This window comes from Crassostrea angulata, chromosome 3 (genome assembly GCF_025612915.1).
Source record: "Crassostrea angulata isolate pt1a10 chromosome 3, ASM2561291v2, whole genome shotgun sequence".
Taxonomy (NCBI): domain Eukaryota; kingdom Metazoa; phylum Mollusca; class Bivalvia; order Ostreida; family Ostreidae; genus Magallana; species Magallana angulata.
In genome coordinates this window covers 46666886-46686856 of record NC_069113.1, presented here as the reverse complement: position 1 = coordinate 46686856, position 19971 = coordinate 46666886, and the positions used below count along the sequence as shown (strand labels likewise).

The 19971-nt window shown below is 32.6% G+C and overlaps 2 long non-coding RNA genes across 2 annotated transcripts in view; one reads left to right on the top strand and one right to left on the bottom strand.

The window, feature by feature from the left end:
- Positions 1–861: 861 nt before the first annotated feature.
- Positions 862–9913, bottom strand: LOC128178832 (uncharacterized). Its single transcript, XR_008243003.1, has 2 exons — positions 9378–9913; positions 862–948 (listed from the first exon to the last, which is right to left on the bottom strand). It is a non-coding gene; the product is annotated as an uncharacterized LOC128178832 (long non-coding RNA).
- The window catches only part of LOC128178833 (uncharacterized), a 20602-nt gene continuing 2815 nt past the window's right edge, over positions 2185–19971 (top strand). The window contains exons 1-2 of the long non-coding RNA XR_008243004.1: positions 2185–3788; positions 5943–6083. This is a non-coding gene — a long non-coding RNA (uncharacterized LOC128178833). The remainder of the gene's footprint in view (positions 3789–5942; positions 6084–19971) is intronic.

The following is a 19971-nucleotide window of genomic DNA, read 5'->3' as shown; positions in this document are numbered from 1 at the left end:
AACTGTTGCGTTCTTTTTGGGTATATCTTATATGTCACCTGCGCATCGTTCACAGCAAATTAATCCTACTATTTTTCTTAATCTCACAGATGTCGCTTAACTCAATTCACGTAAAGGTTACAGGGTGTGTGCGCAGTGACCTTGGAAACGCCTTAAAGGTCAAAGTCAGTATGAATAAGAAGCAATACCCGTGACCGAGGTGCTTTTATTAATGTGTCCCAATGCATACTTCATTTTGCACCCCAGAGATATCCTTTGGCTAGTTCTTGTGTGAAAACGATCGCCATCTTCGTTGAATAGGGTTATTCTAATTTCTTTATGTTCGCCAGTCAAGGGTTTTTGGTCCACCTCGCTCCCGCCTCTTGGATATCGCAGATGAATTTCTTAGAAATATCATTAATAGTATTATCTAAAGCAACAAGTGCAAGTGTCCGAGTTTGAACTATCATATGTACTGAGAAAAATGTTTTTGCGCAGACTTGATTGAAGAATCTGGTTGACACAGACGACACTCAATGCAAAGGTCTCAGGTGCTGTGATAATAGGAAATCAAACCATTCCCAACATACATCACTCAAAGGCAATAGCTAGGAATACACGAAAATTAATTTCAGGTGAATGAACTCGGTGATCATAATAAAAAGTTAGAGGGGTCTTTTAGGTCTTCCAGCAAGTTTTGCAAAGCTTGTAACAATATTTTGAAAAATCATTGCCACAGCTGTATAGTTTCTATCGATAACACTGAACTCTTTTGAAACTACTTGATCTGCGATTGAAATATCAAATAAGCCTAATAATAGATTCCTATTGCCTGGCTAACATGTGTGATAAAAAATGCAACAAATGTTCATTTTGGCGTACTATTTGTTCTAGGAGTTCCTCTGATCTTGAAGGTCGAATAGAGCGCTGGGTCAAGTGAGGACAACCTGCCACTTCAGACATCACAGACTGGAAATAATGAAATAAACGGTGCTTAATAGATCAATATACACAAATAATTGAACCTGATAGGCGTTTGTCAACATTCGGGTGGGGGGACAATCGATGTTGGAATTCGTCTGACTGAAGTCAAACTTTCCACAGTGGTATACTCAGGACGGTTATAAAAACTCGGAGAGATATTGGAGCTGGCTCATTCAGCGGGTAATCGGGGGCTATTATTGCAAAGTACACAGACGATAACCAACACAGGCAAACTAATGCACAAAAAGACTCTCTCGCTTTGTGTCCCCTTGCCACAGAGCAGTGTTTGTGGAGAAAACCTTACTTAGTGATCAATTGCTCTCTGTTGACACGAACCAGATCAAATATAGCCCCACTGACAAAGGCAACGTAACACCTTTTCATAACTGATATTAAGTTTTTTCCTCTTGCATTTTATGCGTTTAAAATTTACGTCACGCGCCAGGTAATGATTAAGTCCCTTTGATCTTGCCGCATGGTACTCAATCGCTGATCATCATGAGCAGGTTAAAAGACCTTTTACAAAAATTATTCAATAAACCCCTCAAATTCCCATGAAACGTCTCTAAATATGTCTTGTTTGAGTTGAGTAGAGTAATTGGGCTCATTGTTAAAATTTAGACGAATAAAAACACCCCACTCCTTAGCCATGTTTGCAGTCATTGATGATATTCAGGGTTAAAAAAAACTAATCGCACGACATAATAATTTCATCTGTTATAATACACACAAGAGATCTTCCTCCCCGTAAACAAACCCGCCTCTATCACTAAGAATAAATTTAATTCAAACATGCTAAGAGAAAAAAAGATTTCCCTTTTTTTATTTCTATATATTACAGTATGAGTATAATTAGCTTCCTAATGACTTAAAGTGTTGAAACGGGCTCGTGCTTTTTGAGAAAGGATCAGCGTTGCCCCTGACCCAGACGGATTGCAAATCCTTGGAGGAGGATGCTTGGGTTTTCTACATCACTGCCGACGATGCACCATTCAACTTCAAACGATCTGAGGCTCTTGATGTTGTAAATTGAATCTATGGAAGCCTCAAAAACTTGGAGTTAGCGATAGCCCCATTTGCTTTCGGATGCTCAACCTTTCTGATACTAGAACTATGTTTTATGAACTGTTTGCTGTCTGGAGGTCGTAGACTATCCGGGCCATCTAGTCGGTGGTTTGTCTTACCGTATCAACTGTCTGAGATATGCTTGCGTGCGTAAATGAAAATAAAAAAATTCCTATAAACTGAAGGTGAAGGAAAGTATGATTAATTATATCTAAATTTATGTACTTACAATAATAAAAACAGACAACAGGTTTTGGCATGTTCTAATTGCAATTTTTACATCAAAATATTCATTAAATTTTGTTACATTTTATGAAATATTGCTAACATAATGTTCTGAAGAAATTTTTATAAAAGAATTAATATTTTATGTTTTATTTTTCTATTAATTTTCTGAATTGTAATTCATATAACCTTTCATTTATTATTTGAAATGTCAACATGTCCACTTAATCGCGTTCGTCGTTTTGAATTTTATCAAGATTCCAGCAGATTGCGTAACATAACCTACAAAACGCAGACGACACTTCTTTCAAATGTGCATATATACATATGGTCTCAAGTTCACTTTGGGGTATCCAGGGGTTGTATGCCAAAAGGTTTATGGGGTTTTCGATGGGTAGGGAGTTTACAATGCATCTCTATAATCCTGCCCTTCTCATATATTTCCCCCTATACTGCAGAGCATATCTAACTCTTAATTTGCGGTGGCCCATGTCACGGAAAAATCGTTTCTTGCACATTGGCTAAATTCAATTAAAGTTTGTGCACCCTGTCGGTAACCAAGATATCACGCATTACAAATATTTAGTGTCGGGTGAACCGCGCCATTTTACTTATTCAATATTAATTTGATTGTGACCTCGCCTGTTTACAAAGCCCCTCTATTGCAGTATACCCTTACACCCGATTACGCGGTCCTCAGAGAACAAATATGCTTTCGGTGCACAGTTGGGCTGTTGCCGTGCATTTGAGTAAACAGCGGCTTCGACCTTTTTTAAATTGCAGTGGGGTGCTATTAAGGAAACTCTTCTATAATGAACTAGCTCGGGTTCTCTCTCTCTCTCTCTCTCTCTCTCTCTCTCTCAGAGAGGTATAGAAACAAAAAGAACGAAAACAGCGACTTAGAAATTAGAAACAAATGTTCCTGTTGCTGGATTGCTCAATCATATTTGCTTTAGAAATTCGTGTTGCATTTTACCGGCTTTGAAGTAGAGATATCAAGAGGGGTGAAACTGGAGTTCGATCCGAGAACAAGAGGGGATTAGATAAATAGTTCGTTATCAATGAGGGGATTGCATGAACTCGCCTGTTGATGTTTCAGATTAATCTAAAGGGTCAATGTGTGCCATTCTTCAGCTTTCTAATCAACCATTTTAGTGTCAATTGGTTTTTAATCAACATTTTCATGCACATTGGGGAAAATCTACTTTTAAAAACAAACCTAACGTCAGTTTTCCTTCCTTATATCTTGCGTGGTAAAGTTATCAGCAATGCTGAATACTAAACCATAGAAATAAAACCTAATTCTCTAGACAATATCCTAATTACATAATACTAACTATCCTCATTACCAAACACTTAATGAGCCTGTTCAAGTTCATTTTGTGTCGCTGCAAGAATAGAAAAAAATTCCATTCGTATAGTGCGCGACCATCATAGGCCAAGAGAAGAAAAAAAAATATATATATATGAGAGACCCGGATGTTAACGCAAAGTCAAGATCTTGCGCCAAGGTCGCGACCCTGCTCATTTGCATGGTATGTAGACGTTCGTATTTCAGTATGATAGCAATACTATTATTACGTAATCCGCAGACTTCTGTTGGATTTATTTCAGGTTATAACCATATTTTATGACTTGTATATTTGATTTCTTCTTCAGATTTTAAAAAGCCATGCAATATGGATATTTGTTTTGATGTTTTATAGGGGCTAATAAGATTTTTTTATCGCTTTCGTTGGGAAAAAAAATAAATGACCCGTTAATTTATGTAGTGGTATATCGTGCCTGTTAAATTGTATTTTGGTTAGGGTGTTTGTGATAAAACAGTTCAGAGGGCAATGAAACAATTTGTGATGGACATTTAAAAAGAAACGTTAACGGAAATTTGATCAATAAAATTAAGACTCAGGTGTCACGGCTTTTAATTAATGAGTACAACTTAATTAATCTGCATACGTAATCGAGGGTTTATTCATTATGTTATTTGCATGTTAGAAAGGTAAAAGCTTTAAATTTGTAAACAGGTGCGCATTAAAATGTGCATTTAATTAAAGTTACAATTTTTTTTGCAAATGTTCCAATACAACAATTCATCACCCCAAGGGCTTTGTCTTAATCAGCGGCCGTAGAAATACGCTGAAATTTTTTCATACAAATTTCGCCATTAAATAATCTATCAAAACTGAAGATTGAATACCATTAAACATTGTAGTGCTTTCAATAATCAAGTTTATGTAAGTTCAAATTTGCCTGAAAAACAATTACACTGAAAGCACATTTTTCGTTAATCTTGCATATTTTCCTACATTTAATTTTATTTATTTTTTTCTACATTCCTCAATCGTTTGATTAGATACAGTCATGCAAAAGGAGAGGAAATTAATATGTACACATTTGTCACCTATTCTTGCTAATTGATTTTAAAAGCAATAAATCACCCTATAAATTATCTAAAAATTGATAATCCATCATAGTAAACCATATTGATTTGCATTTCAAACATGATGGATAGTTCTACATAAAGAAGGAATGCGACAACATATTTTCGGAGGGTTTTTTTTCTTCCGAGAATGATATTCATTATTGTCACTGACTTGCTTTAATTTATAGTTCAGAATTTGCCAAAAAAATTTAAGATATTTTAAATTTTAAATAAAATAAAGCTATTTAGGCTGAGGGTTTTTTTTAACAATGATTAAAATATGATTCCATTTCAAGAAAGAAATTAAGGTTTTAAGTGATTATAAAAAATGGATCTTGAAATTTTTAAGATGTTTTGAAGAATATGTAAACGTTGTTTTTTACCCTGAATAATTCTTAAATATGATAGAATTTTATTGATTAAAAAATTCAAATTCTACATTGGATTTAAATCATTTCAGAATATATGATTTTTCTTAATGCGCATTTTGTTTGAAATTTCGATGTAAAATGTTTTATGTCTTGCATGTAAAAGTTTAATATTGTCTCCTTTTTTAAAACCAGTTTATATAAATGTTTTTTAATTCATACATGCAAAAACCTACAACCTTAGTAAGGTTATTTCAATTTTATTAACTATGCTTTCATCTGTTTCGTTGAAATCATTCAATGTGATTAAAACAAAAGAATTACGATGAAATGTATACCGATATCTATACTTGACAATTCTATCTTTTTTCGCTATTTTTAAGGATTAAATAATTTTTTTTTTGCTTGTAAAATATTTCTCCATTAATATTCAGAACATCTTCACATTATGATACTATTTTTTTCGTTATTGAGTATTTTTTTTATACACAGGGCATTGTATGAAGTTGGATAACCAAATAAAAAATATAAAAGAATTTGTCATAACAAGTTTTCTATTGTAGTTTCCCTCTTTCGTTTTACACATAAATAAGATTTATCAAACATTATAATTATGTCAAAATAAAAATTTTACATCCTATAGTTAAAAGCAAAAAGTATTCTATTGTAATTTTTTTTTAAGAAAAAAAATAAACTTATTAATTTACTGTAGAAATATACTTCAGATTTTAAATAGTTTTTGAACGAGATCTAAAAAAATAAAACATTAACACCAATTTAAGCGTATTTTGAATGCAAAGATATGACGAGTTTTATGAAATTTTAGAATTTTTTCAAAAGTGTTTTTTAAACTAAAACTAGAAAGCATCCATTTAACTTAAATGTTGTAAATTTTGTAGAACCGTTTGTATATAAAATGGATATAGAGCGAAAATGTTAAACAGAAATAGAGGATACAGGAAAGTGAATTCACAAAAACGGTCCAATTTTGATCGTTTTTGTCGGACAAGTGGTTTCCCATCAGGAAGAGGACCTGAAAGGTGAGAAAAAATTGGTTTCTGAAATCAATCTGCGGCAATTAACAATATTAACGAAAAAGTATCCAGTCACTAATTGCAACCCATCAAATTAGGGAATCGACTTCATATCAACTGACATTAAATTTTTAATCCTTTAATGCACAGTTTTCAAAAACGTTCGTGCCTACACCCATTTTGGGGGCTCATCTTTTATTGTTGTCCGTTTCAAGGACAATGACGTCACAAGTGCCTCTTTGTAAAGGGATAATTTCTAAAATTGACTGTACGCTGTCGGTTGCATAATATCTCCAATAGATAATTAAGTTGTTTTCTTTGGGGTCAATGGGATTTCCTCCTCTGTTATTTAGCCACCTCCTCAGGGCTTTTGAAATTGGGGAAAGGACAATCACTCCCCATATGTCGAAGAAGCAACTATATGGCTTTTTGTAACCATTTTGCAAAGAGCCGCTTGTATCGTATCTCGATCACTAACTTCAGTTACGACAGTCCATGGTCTTTTCATGGCTGCGTTAGACATTATTTTCTATGTTTGGTATATTTAGAAGCATAAATCCGCTTTTTTAACCATCAAGTTTATCTGCAGATCATTGGGGCTATAAACGTTTTCAGGGGGTCTGGATTGAACAATGATTTCCCGTGATCAGGGGTGTAAATTCTGGATAACAAGCATTCAAAAGCTTTGATTTATTGCCTGCTTCATTGTCATATGTATGCACCGACGAGCTTATTCTTCACACTCAAAAGGTCCTCGCCTTTACACAGTCTTCTACAGATTGTGCATACTCCAGCGAATCCATTGAATAGGAAGATCATTGGCATGTTGCATAAGGCACAAGGGTTGGAATGATTGCAGGACCTTGCTTAAATTAGCCTGTAGACAACAACAAGCTATAATTAGCAATGATTTTGACCCTCTTGACTTCAGAAATTTGACCTCTTAGCCTCATACCTCAAAACTGTTAGAACGGAAAATTGTTATTGGATGGGAATTTTATTGATGTATTTAAAAAAAAAAATTAATTTGGTCTTCCTTGCTTCCCCGTTCTTATATTTAGAAGTTAAAATACCTAACGAAACGATGGACCAGGTATGCACGTACGTTGAACGTCAATATATCGTTAAATACATTGTAATAAAAGAGAAATATAAATAAAAAAAGTTTCTTGATTTTTTTTAATTGAGATGTTGAAAATAAAAAGATCTTTTTTTTTTAAAATAAGAATGATGTTTAATTGAGTAAGTCTATAAATTCGGCACATTACAATAGTTGAGAGCGTTCAATATACTCTCTCTCTCTCTCTCTCTCTCAATTTAATGCATAAGTATAAACTAACATTTTCTTTCTTAAAACTTTATACCTAGACGGATTCTCAGGAAAACGATCCGTTAATTATGAACAAAATAAAAAATTAAATCTAATTAAAAAAATCAAATTTCTGACATATACACCTTATCACCAATATAATTAGAAAAATTAGAAGTTTATAAATAATTTTCAGATCAATTTTTGGACAAAGACCAGTTCTACAGAGGTTCAAGTTTTGACAGGGTAATTGTGATTTAGAAAGTTCCGTTAGTCATATGGACATATTTAAGGCTTAGGGTCTATTGAGGAACCCATGTGTATATATTTACAGATAATTAAGGAGTTCAATACAAATCAGATGATTTAACAAGAACCTGACATTACAATGATATTAGATTACCCGTAATTTTCCCGTATGTTGATATTGGACGAAATTTGATATTGAAAAATAGACAAAATACACAATATATTGCATAAGGGAGCTGTAAATTGGAAACTTGGATCGATACTTTTGAAAGCTCGCAGATAACTGATTGATTTATGAAAATTTTTAAAGATGTGTTGTTGTCTCTATGCATTAAATAATTAAAGCAAACAATTCGTTTAAACAGTTATTTAATTACAAGTGGCAAAACAAGTTTTTCTAGGCCAGTTAAACTTAAACATTTACGCGAATCTGCATGTTTTGAATGCGTACGCCTTTTCTTTTCTTTTTATACATAAAAAATTTGATCTTTCATCCTTAATCTTTGTTATCATGTTTTAAAAATATCCTTAATATAAGCGAATTTAATAAATTGTTCGTGATTTTTTTTTTTGTTTCTGTTTTTTTTTTTTTTTAATTCAATTGTTTCTTGAATTGAAGTTTATTTATAGAAAAAACTAATCAGTGTAGCAGCAACCATAACAGGAATATGAACAAAATTCTTAAGATAAAAATATTTATCAATTTTAAATCTTTTAAAGAGTTCAGTAAGGATTATGGATATAATAAATTAATATAGATAATAAAACTTCTTCAAATCTCCAACAATATTAAAAATATTACAGAAAATGTAAACTGTTTATAACGAGATTATCCGTCTTATGATGTGACTTCCTCATATCATTGATGTTAAATAATTTTCTTACAGTGTTAATATGGGTACAAAATGTTTTACGGTATAACCCTTCCTGGTAAATTTCACGCGAGACGTAAGTATTATCATTTAAACTAAAATTTTGCATTTAAAAGCATGCATATTTGATCGGTGAAAATAATTAATTATAGTAGAAAAACATGCGTGGAAATTATCAAATAATAAGAGCTTAGTACCTGTTCTTTTGGCACTTGATCATTGTTCATTTTTATATGTACTTTAAGAAATTAAAAAGTCATATTAATTTACTCTTTTCATTTACTCAAACGCAGATTTTCTATGAAATTAATACCCGTAATCTTTTTCATTAAAAGTTATATAGCTTTAAAAGAACAGTACAAGACACACAACAGGCATTGTCATTGGCGAAAACATTAACGCTTCTTTATTTGTATTATTTGAGGTTCAATCGATTCAATACCCACGTTAACGTTCTTTTCAATTATTTTTTTTTTCAATAAATTAATAAAAACATATCCCATACCTATCGAAAAAAGGTTAACAAGGTATAGTGTAGTCTTCGTAAAACAGAAATAACTGAGAACAGAGCAGTTGGTGTTTTTTGACATGTTACGCAATCAGCATGCATAATATCCAGACATTTAAATTCTCCAATTCAAAACCTACGTCTATTTGATATTTAATTTCTTTTGATTGGGTATATTTTATGAGGTTTTCTCACACAACGCGTAAACATAAACTCTTTGTGTTATATAATTACATTGGAGAATAGCTAAATTCTCGTTCCGGTAATGCCTTGACATTTAGTCTCGTGTGACATACGGGCATTAAAGAATCAAAAGGTGGAGCAACTTATCTGACACATCACGAATTAACCTTTATACGTACCATTGCGCACTCAGAAAATAGTCCCTTTGATAAATTACACCGTACTCCCGACAGAAAGGATAAGTATGATGGGTACTCAGACGACATGTTATTCAACAATCATAAGTAACGAGATCATAAATACGTTCCGCCATTTTCTATGGAGTCTGCCTCAAACGAATATAAATATGTTGACAAAGAAGTATGGTTGCTTAATTAATGAAACCCTCAACACCTGTGCTGGCTGCGATCCTTAGGGTGCCCCTTTGCTTCGTTTAAACTTAAACTGCAAACTGTGCATGCTTGTGCATCTGAGATCAAATCAAGTTGGCGGGATATCGTATCTGTTCTTTATTTGCTCACCCATTGCAATAAATTGTAGGTTTTGGCGAATGTTATGTAATGATATAATTTCTTATCACACTTTGAAGGCTTGAATGCGATATATACTCTATCGGTACTGTGCAAGGTCTCGCCGCTTCGCTTGAACGTTACCCAGGTTGGCCTTGCTTGACCCGGATTGCTGTGTTATACAATACACAAACTTTAAATACCAATGTTGCATACAAAAAAGGCAACGCAAATTTAATTACCAGAGAACATGTCTATCTGTTTTAATCTGTCCATGACTCGTTAGGTTACTGGGCAGGTTTTGATGAAGCGACAGACCAGTGCCTGCAATAATATGACGGACAGACTCAGAAAATGATTCCAGAGGTTGTATAATGGGTTCTGTAAAACCAAAACAATTTCATTTCCTTTTTTATTATCTAAAAAGGAAAATAAAGTCATTTTAAAGAACCATTGAAATCTTTTTATTACAAAGTTTACTAAAGCAGAGTTTAACACAGATAATGCGAATGACCTTGATACAGAAAAGATCCTTTATTTCATTATTTCTATACGTTACGGTAATTTAATGTTTTCAAATAAAGGGTAGTAAAGGATAATGTTTATTAATATTGATACATGCATGCTAATTTCTCATGAAACAGCATTTAAAAATCAACAATTCTACTCCCACCAAACCTGATTGCTTGATTTTAGCACAACGATGAGTATCTATGCAGTGACTGTAAGCATTTCACTTCTGTTCTATAATATACCTCAGAGCGTTTAATTGATTAGATGACCCAGAATTTTTTAACCTTCATGTTTGAATAAGATAATATTATAAGAATGACGAACAAACGAACGAAGAGAAGGCATGTTACATCGTAGGAGGGAGAACGTTTATGGATGTATTCTGGGGTGCTTCCGTAGGGGGTGAGCATTAAGTAGGCCAGGGCCCTATTTCTGGGTCAGAATAAGTAACCCACGACAGCAAGATTTTCTTTTATACCTTTTCTTATTAATAATATAAAATTGTAAAATTTTCTCGTTATTTAATTTTTATTCCATTAGCAATACTCCAACACACGCACACACGGCCATTGTTAATATTTTGATACCCCGTTGGTTTGACTACAATTGCTATTTATTGCAGCATTGTTGATACAGGTTCGTGCAACGCAAGGTCGGCCATTTGAAAACAATCCAACTTTCATCTATAAAGTGCTCCTCACTTTTACATGAATTGATGTTACATATTCAAAGACTCCCCTTCTTATAAACAGTGAATGCGATCATCCAAACTTTGTTATCAAATCCCGAGGTTGAAAGAAACAAGACAGTATCAAACCTTACAATCAATGAGTGTTGATTTTCAAATAGTATTTATTGCAACGGATGTCTTAAGTCAGCCTTGTAAATGTAAATTACAAGATTTCTATTTATTACAGTTTGCACTTTTAATGTATGAAAATGAGGTACAATGTTGTGTTTTATGCGTTTATACCCTGAGATAACGAATTCCAAGGAATGAATTATTAGAAAATGAACCTAAATGCACGAAAACTTCTGATAGAGATGTTGATCTCCGGCTCAATAGGAAATGGCCTTTTCTTGACTTGTTCCTGTAGGTCTGTAGGATATCGAAATCCAAATCATGACACGGTTGTCAATGTTTTCCAGCAACTTCTGCAGCAAAACTCCATCCGATATGTCAAAAACAGAGCTTGTTTCTCTTCATACACGATTTCTATTTTAGTATCTTAAAGTTTTGGTTGTTTGCATATCCCTTTTAAAAAAGATTAAAATATTTGTAAGTTTTTTATAAACGAAAATAAACTAAGCTCGTGCTTAGTGCTTTGAATGTCATATTGAAGTATTTTTCAGTTTTACAATAAATTATATGTTACTTACAATTAGATGAACCAGCAGAGGTAACCTAGATACTAGCCTATCATTTGTGATAATAAGACATGAAAGAAAACTATGTATTTTATAGTCGTTTTATATTTATACATTCGCGTTTATGATAAGACTTTTGAAATCAAAATTGTAAATGAAATGTACATCGTTTCCCAGAAATATTGTGTACATTAAAGCTAATGTAAAATTCATGATAAATATTGGGTACAGAAACCCAATGCTGAGTTTGGTCTCCCCTCGGTGCAGTTTGAGATTCCAGACATATCACATTACACACATTTAAAATGTTTTAGAATTCAAAATGAAAAGACTTGATATATATTTTCTGGAAGCCTCTGTGATAGAAACCTCGGACACATTTATGTGAAAAGGAAACAAGAACTATCAGAGTATTGTAATTGTTAATCCTTATCTCGCCCCAGAAGTCCCATGTCATATGCTTTTCATTTTTTTTATAGGTGGCAATCTGTCATGCAGTTTCGCCCTTTCGTTGCCCCACTTAAATTTCACTGCGCGCTCTTTTTGTTCCGATTGCATTAGAAATGACTCGGCGGTTAAATAAGTGCGAGTCGAATGACAGAACCATAATGTACAACTGACATCCACATAGAACAAGTAGCAGTGATAGATAAAACCAGGCATCTATACAATGAATGCACATCCACTGTTAAAGCCATAGATGTGATATGAAAAATAAAATTTAAAAATAAAAAAATAAGGTCATAAAATATGCTGCCTGACTTGTCGACAAAGCGAAACAACCCCAGATGCAGAGAACATGGCTTTGTTCCGCTGTACAAATCACGATAGCTTGACACCGAGATAAAAATGTGCATATGTTCAAGGCCAAACTTGTTGTTCCCACTTGTGTCGGTTAACCGAATGGTGTGTATGACTTTTATGGTTAAAGGGAGGCAATTCACAGAAAGTAAGCAAAAGAGACGAAACAAAACCGAACGATTGCTTAAATAAATTTCATGTTTTATAAACTAGCAGGTATTTTGCCTGTAGTACTCCCCAGGGAGTGTGTGTTACCTCATAGAACAACATCTCATCACGTCATAATTTACGTGTACCCAGATACATGTAACTTCAAGGAGGTTGTGGGTTGTCTACAAATTAATCATCAGATCTACCTTCAATGTCTTAAAAATGATTTGTTAATCTGTAACCTAGTATAACGTAAAGAAAAATTCCGTACATTTTAACTTAAAAGTTTGAATTTTTCCTGTATCTTTATACAGAGATCTTCTATTTAAGGAGACTCATATAGTCTAAAAATGGTCACAACCGTCCAGCCTCTTTAGATTAATATAGTGTACTCTACAGACTAGTAGTACATCGTAACATAGAGTTCATGTTACGTTATTTTCTGTAACATTGATGGATAAGTAAAGGTATTTCAACACTTGAACGTGATATACCATAGATTGATTTGAGCTTCTGTAAAAAAGAAAAATTATTAAATATATGTACGGGAACGTTAGACATTAGAAATGGTAGAAATCTTCTTAGATTTCTTTGTCTATTCACATGACTTAACGGCAATAAACAATATTAGACAAAAATGTTACATTTAATAGAAAGAATGCAGATAACTATTTCATGAAAGGAACTGTTACATAAAAAATCACTGTGTGTACCCTGTATTGCATAATCCAACGAATAAAATGATAAACTAGTTGACTTCACTATAGTACATCTTATTTTAAATATTCAGGTTGATTTCTTGTAAATTTGAAATATTTGCTTCCCAAACAGGATCTTTACTTCATAAACTTTGAAATAGACAAATAATTTTGTCCCGAATGTATGCGCGAGAATTTCTTTTCATCGCCAAGGTTACCTATAAAATACGTAATTACAAATGATTATTTTGTAACAAGCTTCGCGAGATCCCAATGTCACGCTTGGAAAAAAATAATTTATAAAAGACGGCGAAAGTCAGACCGCTGGAAGGAGGCATTATTTTGTTACACTAACTTTCAAACGTAATTTCATTTTGATACAGAAAAATTATTCGTCAGTGTCAGAAACGAGCCTGCCAGGTTTAATCTTTTGTCCCCCGACACGTAGAAAGACCGAGTACGAACGAAGTTTGTAATTAACCATTGCAAGGACCCATGCATCTAGGTGTCACCTCGTGAACTCGGTAAAAGGTATACCAAGTAATGGACTTCTTCTTTTTTTAATGCGGTTGTTCACGCACAAGAACCATTTATTCACTATTTCGTCCTTTTGAGAGACAGTTGAAGCCTTCAGCTACCTTTAGGTGTGAACGCGAGGCTATCACCCTAACAGCAAATTCACGTAATAAAGCAAAGGGTCGCTGCCACGTATCATCAAGGTATTCACCAAGCCTAAAATATATATTTTTTGCCCAATTAAAAAAAAAATATCTTTAAAACTTGTATAAATTGGTTAATTATTGCCTGCACGAAAACATGTGATTGTAATTATGTGTATTGTGTGCATGCAAAGATTCAATGGCGATTATGATTATTACATAATCCTTTTTACGTAATCCATGTGCACCTTGAGTTTTGAACTTTATTTATTTCTATTTACTTTAAAAGTAGGTTAGAGTTATTCATCCCTTAGTAGGGTCTCAATGTGTGATCATTTGGCCATGTACGTTTTGATCTTTTATCGAGATTGTGAAAAGGCTTTTTCAATGTCAACTGGAAAAGGTTAATATTCTAAACATATATATGCATGTACATGTTCATGTACATGTACCATCTACCTTACACACCTGATGACGTCCAGCACCCCAGCACCTTTATCTTAGTACTGTACACTAAACATTACTCATCCTTAGGTACACCAGAGCAATCTCTTTTTCAAGTTAAGAAATAACTTTAATTAGTAACTAGTAACAGGTACATGTGCGTTTAACAAAAATTGATGAGCATTTCCGGGGGACCCTATGCTTTTTATGATTAATATATATATAGACACTACCGTGGGTTAATTATAATTAGGAGGGGTACATGAATCTATATACCTCAGACACGAATAAAGGGAAGGGACAGTAATTAATCATCCTGGACTTGTTGTCAACATAAACAATCCAATAGACGGAATATGGTCTTCTCCAACAATAGAATTATGCCGATATATGACAGGGTGTAAATTGCATCCTGTTTGATTAGTACGTGTTATGGCATATATTTTGATGGAACATCTGGGTATCTACACAAAACGTTATTGAACTTTAACTTTACAGATCTTTGTAGTGAAGTTTATACGCATAGGATATGCCCCGTTATGTCTGAATCTTGTTGGTAAGAAAATAGCACGCGCCAGTCCTCATCTTCTAGACAGATGTAGGCCTACATGCAACTGATAAAAAGGATAACACGGGATAAACTCATTGATAACACAAAGTTCCATTTTTTTCTCAATCTTTTTACAGAATTCTAGCATGTTGCAAAGAGTTATTAATAGCATTTCAACAATAATCATTAATATCAGTTAAGATGTCAGCCGGAAGAGTCGAATCTTTAACAAACACATGTACTCCTTTTATGTTTTTGTTTTTGTAAAGTAAATGAAATAATTGTTTTTATACATTTAAAACAATTTTGATCGTAACCTAAAGAATGAGATTCTTCCCTTATATATAATGATGCATCTCCTGTTTGAAATTTCTTTTTGAATATTCGCTTTATCATTATGACTGAAAATGCAGTTGTGTTTTAATTTATAGATTTTGATTTATAAAAAAAGTCAATTGTATTATGGAAATAAAGAAGATGGGTGGATAAGGCGTGTGAAAAGCCTATACATGGTCGGATAAGATACTGAGAAATAAGAATATCAATACATTTGATATCTTCTGAAAAAAAAAAATTATTCAAAACAATATATATATTTAACCCATCATCGATTTTTGACCTTTAAATATTTTCAATACTTTGAATATTTTGACTTAAACATGCATATACGTATCAAAACTTCCAAATAGTGTAATATTTTGGAACTTTAAAGGGGCATGGTCACGATTTTGTTCAAGTCATATTTTTCTGTTTTTATTATCTACAATGTTTTAGAAATGTATTTCTAATGAACAAATGAAATTTGAGAGTCAGTTGCAGAGTTAATAGCATTATACGGTGCTCTTAATTTTTTGCTCGAGCCCTGTTTTTGTTTACATAGGTTTAATATACCAATAAAAAATCGTTTTCAACCTGATTTGTCTATCCTCTTATTTATTTTAAGCATAAAAAAAGAGTACCTAACGTTTAAAGGATTCATTTTAGGTCTAAAACTGGAATATTCACTTCAACATTCAAAATGTAAACAAAAGCTTTGTCTACATTGCAAAGAATTGTAAGCTCTGTAACTTGCGTATAACTCAACGAATGACACTAAAATGTCGGTTGCCTATTATAAATGCCTTACTGAAGCATTGTGAACAATTCAATCGGAAAAATAATTTTTGACCAAAATCGTGACCACGCCCCTTTAGGGCCTTTCCTATTATAAAGTGGGTATGTGCTTCATATTTTTCTCATAGTCTAAATAAGGTCGTATCAAAAACAAACCGATTTGAATCAACAAAAATGTGGAGAGATGACCCACTATACATTAAAAACATCATTTTGTATCCAAACAACTGAACGTTTTGAAAAAATATATCAAGTCCGTAAATTCGTGGCCAAAGTCACGGATAGTATTTAAACACCTTACATCGTTGAGTCTAGAATGGCTCAGTGGTTAGAGCACCAGACTTAAGCTAACCTTACAAAATCAGGGTTTTTATTATGTGTGTTCGAGACGACCAAATTGAATAGATTTAATTGAAAAGAAATAAATTCAAAATTGTATTTTACGACTAAACCGAATGGGCATTTGCGCTATTTTATCCCCCATCACCTTTGTTCAATCAGAATTGATTTAGAATATCAGTTTGGAAAAATTAGTGTAAATAATGATAAATATTTTTTAATGTAGATATTTATTTCAAAGGTGAATTTTATCTTTGGATGAAAGTGCTCGTACTTAAAAATGAAACTCGAACATTATTGCCAATTTATGTACGCCCACACAACATTAAAAGTTGCAATCTGAGTACACGAGAGAAAGAAGTGTTTGGCAAGCGTAAGAATAATCTTACTCCTTAACCAACAGCAAAGATCAGGAAAAGCAAGCAGCCGTGGGGACATTTTAAAAACCACGAAGTTTTGTTTTAAACCTTAAAACTACAGAATATATTTAGTTGAGTGTTCCAACCACAAATTCCTAATGCTTTGACAAAGGTTTGCAAATCTCGTAGATCACGACTTTTCTTGTATATACATGTATACCTACAGATTTTATCTAAACGTTTCTCGGACAAAGACCAATTGGCAAATCCTTTGGCTCAGAATAAAACAACAGTGTGGTTTCAGGCAAGTTTTGTGGTATTTTGCATGTTAACCTACAAGTATCATCTTAACATAAAACATAAGGAAAAAGGAAATGATACTGACATGAGACAGAAATCGACAATGTGTTGTAAAACTCTACATATATATTAACCATTTTCTTTTTATTACAATATGAAAAATAGGAAACTTTACAATCGCAAATTAGCGAACACACTTTATCAATATCAATCGTCACAAGTGGAAAATAAAAACAACAGAAGTAGATCATAATTGAACACGTTGAGGGTTTTGAATTCTGACCCGTCATAATTATAAACATTTCATGAAAAATAAACAAAGAATTGTTCATATGTTAGGTAAAAATAGGAAATGTGAATTTTTAAGAAAAAACAACCACTGTTGTGGATCACTTAGACCGTTAATGCAACATATGCATGGAGTGATATCTACTTGTAAAGCATTGAAAAAATAGGGAAGAAAGTAGTTTTCTTCGTTGATAACGCTGTCAAGATTACAAATAAAAGGATTTTTGTATGACACTTTGGGAAGGTATACTTCAACCATTTATCAATTGCACACCTATTAAATGTTTATAATTGCTTGTTTATTTTGTATTTAATCTATTTTCAATATGAATTTTAAAGTGACATGTATTTATTGCTGAAGCATTTTTTTCTTTAAATGATCTTGCCATTTTCGATTCATCCAGCAAGCAGTCACTTTTGTCCTCTCGGCAGTTTTGAAGTAAAAAATTCTCTGTTACATGATTCTGTTGTGAAATATCAAATACATGCATATCAACGGGTAGTTCATCTTATTTTTTTTAAGTAAACCTTTAGAATTATTGCTTGGTAAAATAGCAAAACTTTACTATGAAAGTCTTCAAAAGATATCGATTTATTGAAAAAGTTTTAAAGTCGATTAATGTAAATTTCATATACTAGTAGCCAAATCGATGATGCATCAAAGTTGAATATAGTCCATCATTAAAGAGAGAAAGCAAACTTTTCAATATTGGGGTGATTTAAGAACTTTTCAAAACAAACAAATACTTTAATAAATATGTGTCAATTTCAGGAAGTCTCTTATTTTGTGGTTATAAAATTCAACTTATTTACTAGTATGTTTTATCAATAATAATTTGTATAAATCCTTAATAATCGAATTTTCTCATTAAAGGTAGTTTGAAATGGGTGTTTGAACTGAGAGGGATATACTTTTAATGCAATCATATTTAAAACGTGACACGAATAGACGAATGTTGATCATATATATTTCTCTCAACAGCTCTGACATTGTTCGATAACACACGGTCACTCTTTGTTCTTTGGTACATTTCCCAACTCTTTTGTCATCGCAACTATGGTTGTATCTGTCACCAGAAATCACCTAGGTAATGCTACATTCAAAATTTTATCAAAATAAATTCTACTTTTATATCACCCCTTTGAGAAAAATTTTTGCATACATGTGTGTCGTAGCTACGAAAGCCGAGAAGGATCATTCGAGATTCGAGATTCGAAATACGAGATTCGAGATTCGAAATTACGAATCTCGAATCTCGTATTTCGAATCTCGTATTTCGAATCTCGAATGATCCTTCTCGGCTTTCGTACGTAGCAGAGAAATAAAATTCTGAGAAAAGAGTTTAAAAACCGAAATTGTCCATGGTTTCCAAATATTTCAAGCAGTTTTAGTTTAATACATAAATCTAAGAAGAGCTTTCATTCTTAACTAGAATGATATTATGTATAACATCATAAGTATTTTGTGGAAATAGTAAATTAAATCACATTCCAAAAGATATTGCTTTTTATTGATTGATCGATTGATCGTTTTACGTCATTTTGAGAGTATTTAGTCATTTTTTTTTACTTCTGAAATGTTATTTCGTTGCAGAATCGTATGAAAATGGATTTCAATGGGATTGATTGTAAACTGTTTTATACGTTTATTATTCCTATTTCATGCTCTTTCATGACACAATACCGTTCTATTTTGCGAGCAATGAATGTAGCTGTACACAGGTTTATTATGGACAAAAAGATCGATCAGTTTTTTCTTAGAAAAGAAAGACATGATAATGCAAAATTGCAACAACTTGTTTAATCACATCATCTTGTTTTGGGGGGTCCTTTAACAGTAAATTGATAATTTTTTGCTGTAAACTTGAAGTAAAGAATTCATATGAAGTCCTTATTTTTCAAAATGAACATATCATTTCATAAACAAAAACTTTGTTTGAAAATAAGTGAAATATCGGAGGTGATTTTTGGGACATATTTTTGGTGTGGTTTCTTATATCTGTATGTGTCAAGTTTCATCATAAATTTTGAAATATTTTACTTGTAATTAAAACGTGTGTATTAATCTTGAATCGGGTGAATTATCTTTGTTTCTTCATTTCACAGTACATATGTTCATAAATTCCAAAACTTAAAAATCGTATGTTATGAAATGTTTTAAAACTGCAACAATAGTGAAAAATTCCTAAAATGAGTTTACGATAACCATCTTTCGTTTTCGCTTAAGCCTTGATATTGCTTCATATAATTACTCAATTTACTTGTACAGAATAGAATGACTATTATTTATTTATTTATTTATTTATTTATTTATTTACTGTCATACTAGTTGATTTGAAAATGGTAAAGAGGAAAACCTAATGATTTAGGTATTGGATTTGCATTTTTAAAAATACCTGAAAATTTCTTTGCGGTAGTAAAATTTAACTTTAAGTAAGATACTCGCACCAGGATATGGTTTTTTATTTTCATTTGTTTATAAGGGTTGCCTCTACCAATGGTCAAAAGGGCCACGAGCCTATCTTTACGGAGGCGGAAATCTCAGAGTCCTCTCCAACCCACCCCTCTCTCTCCATCAACATCAAAGGAGATCTCAAGTATTGCTGCAATCTGAATTGTTCCCTACTTTCCGTGGTAATTAGTTCATGCACTTAGTACATTCTCGATTAAAAACAACTTTAA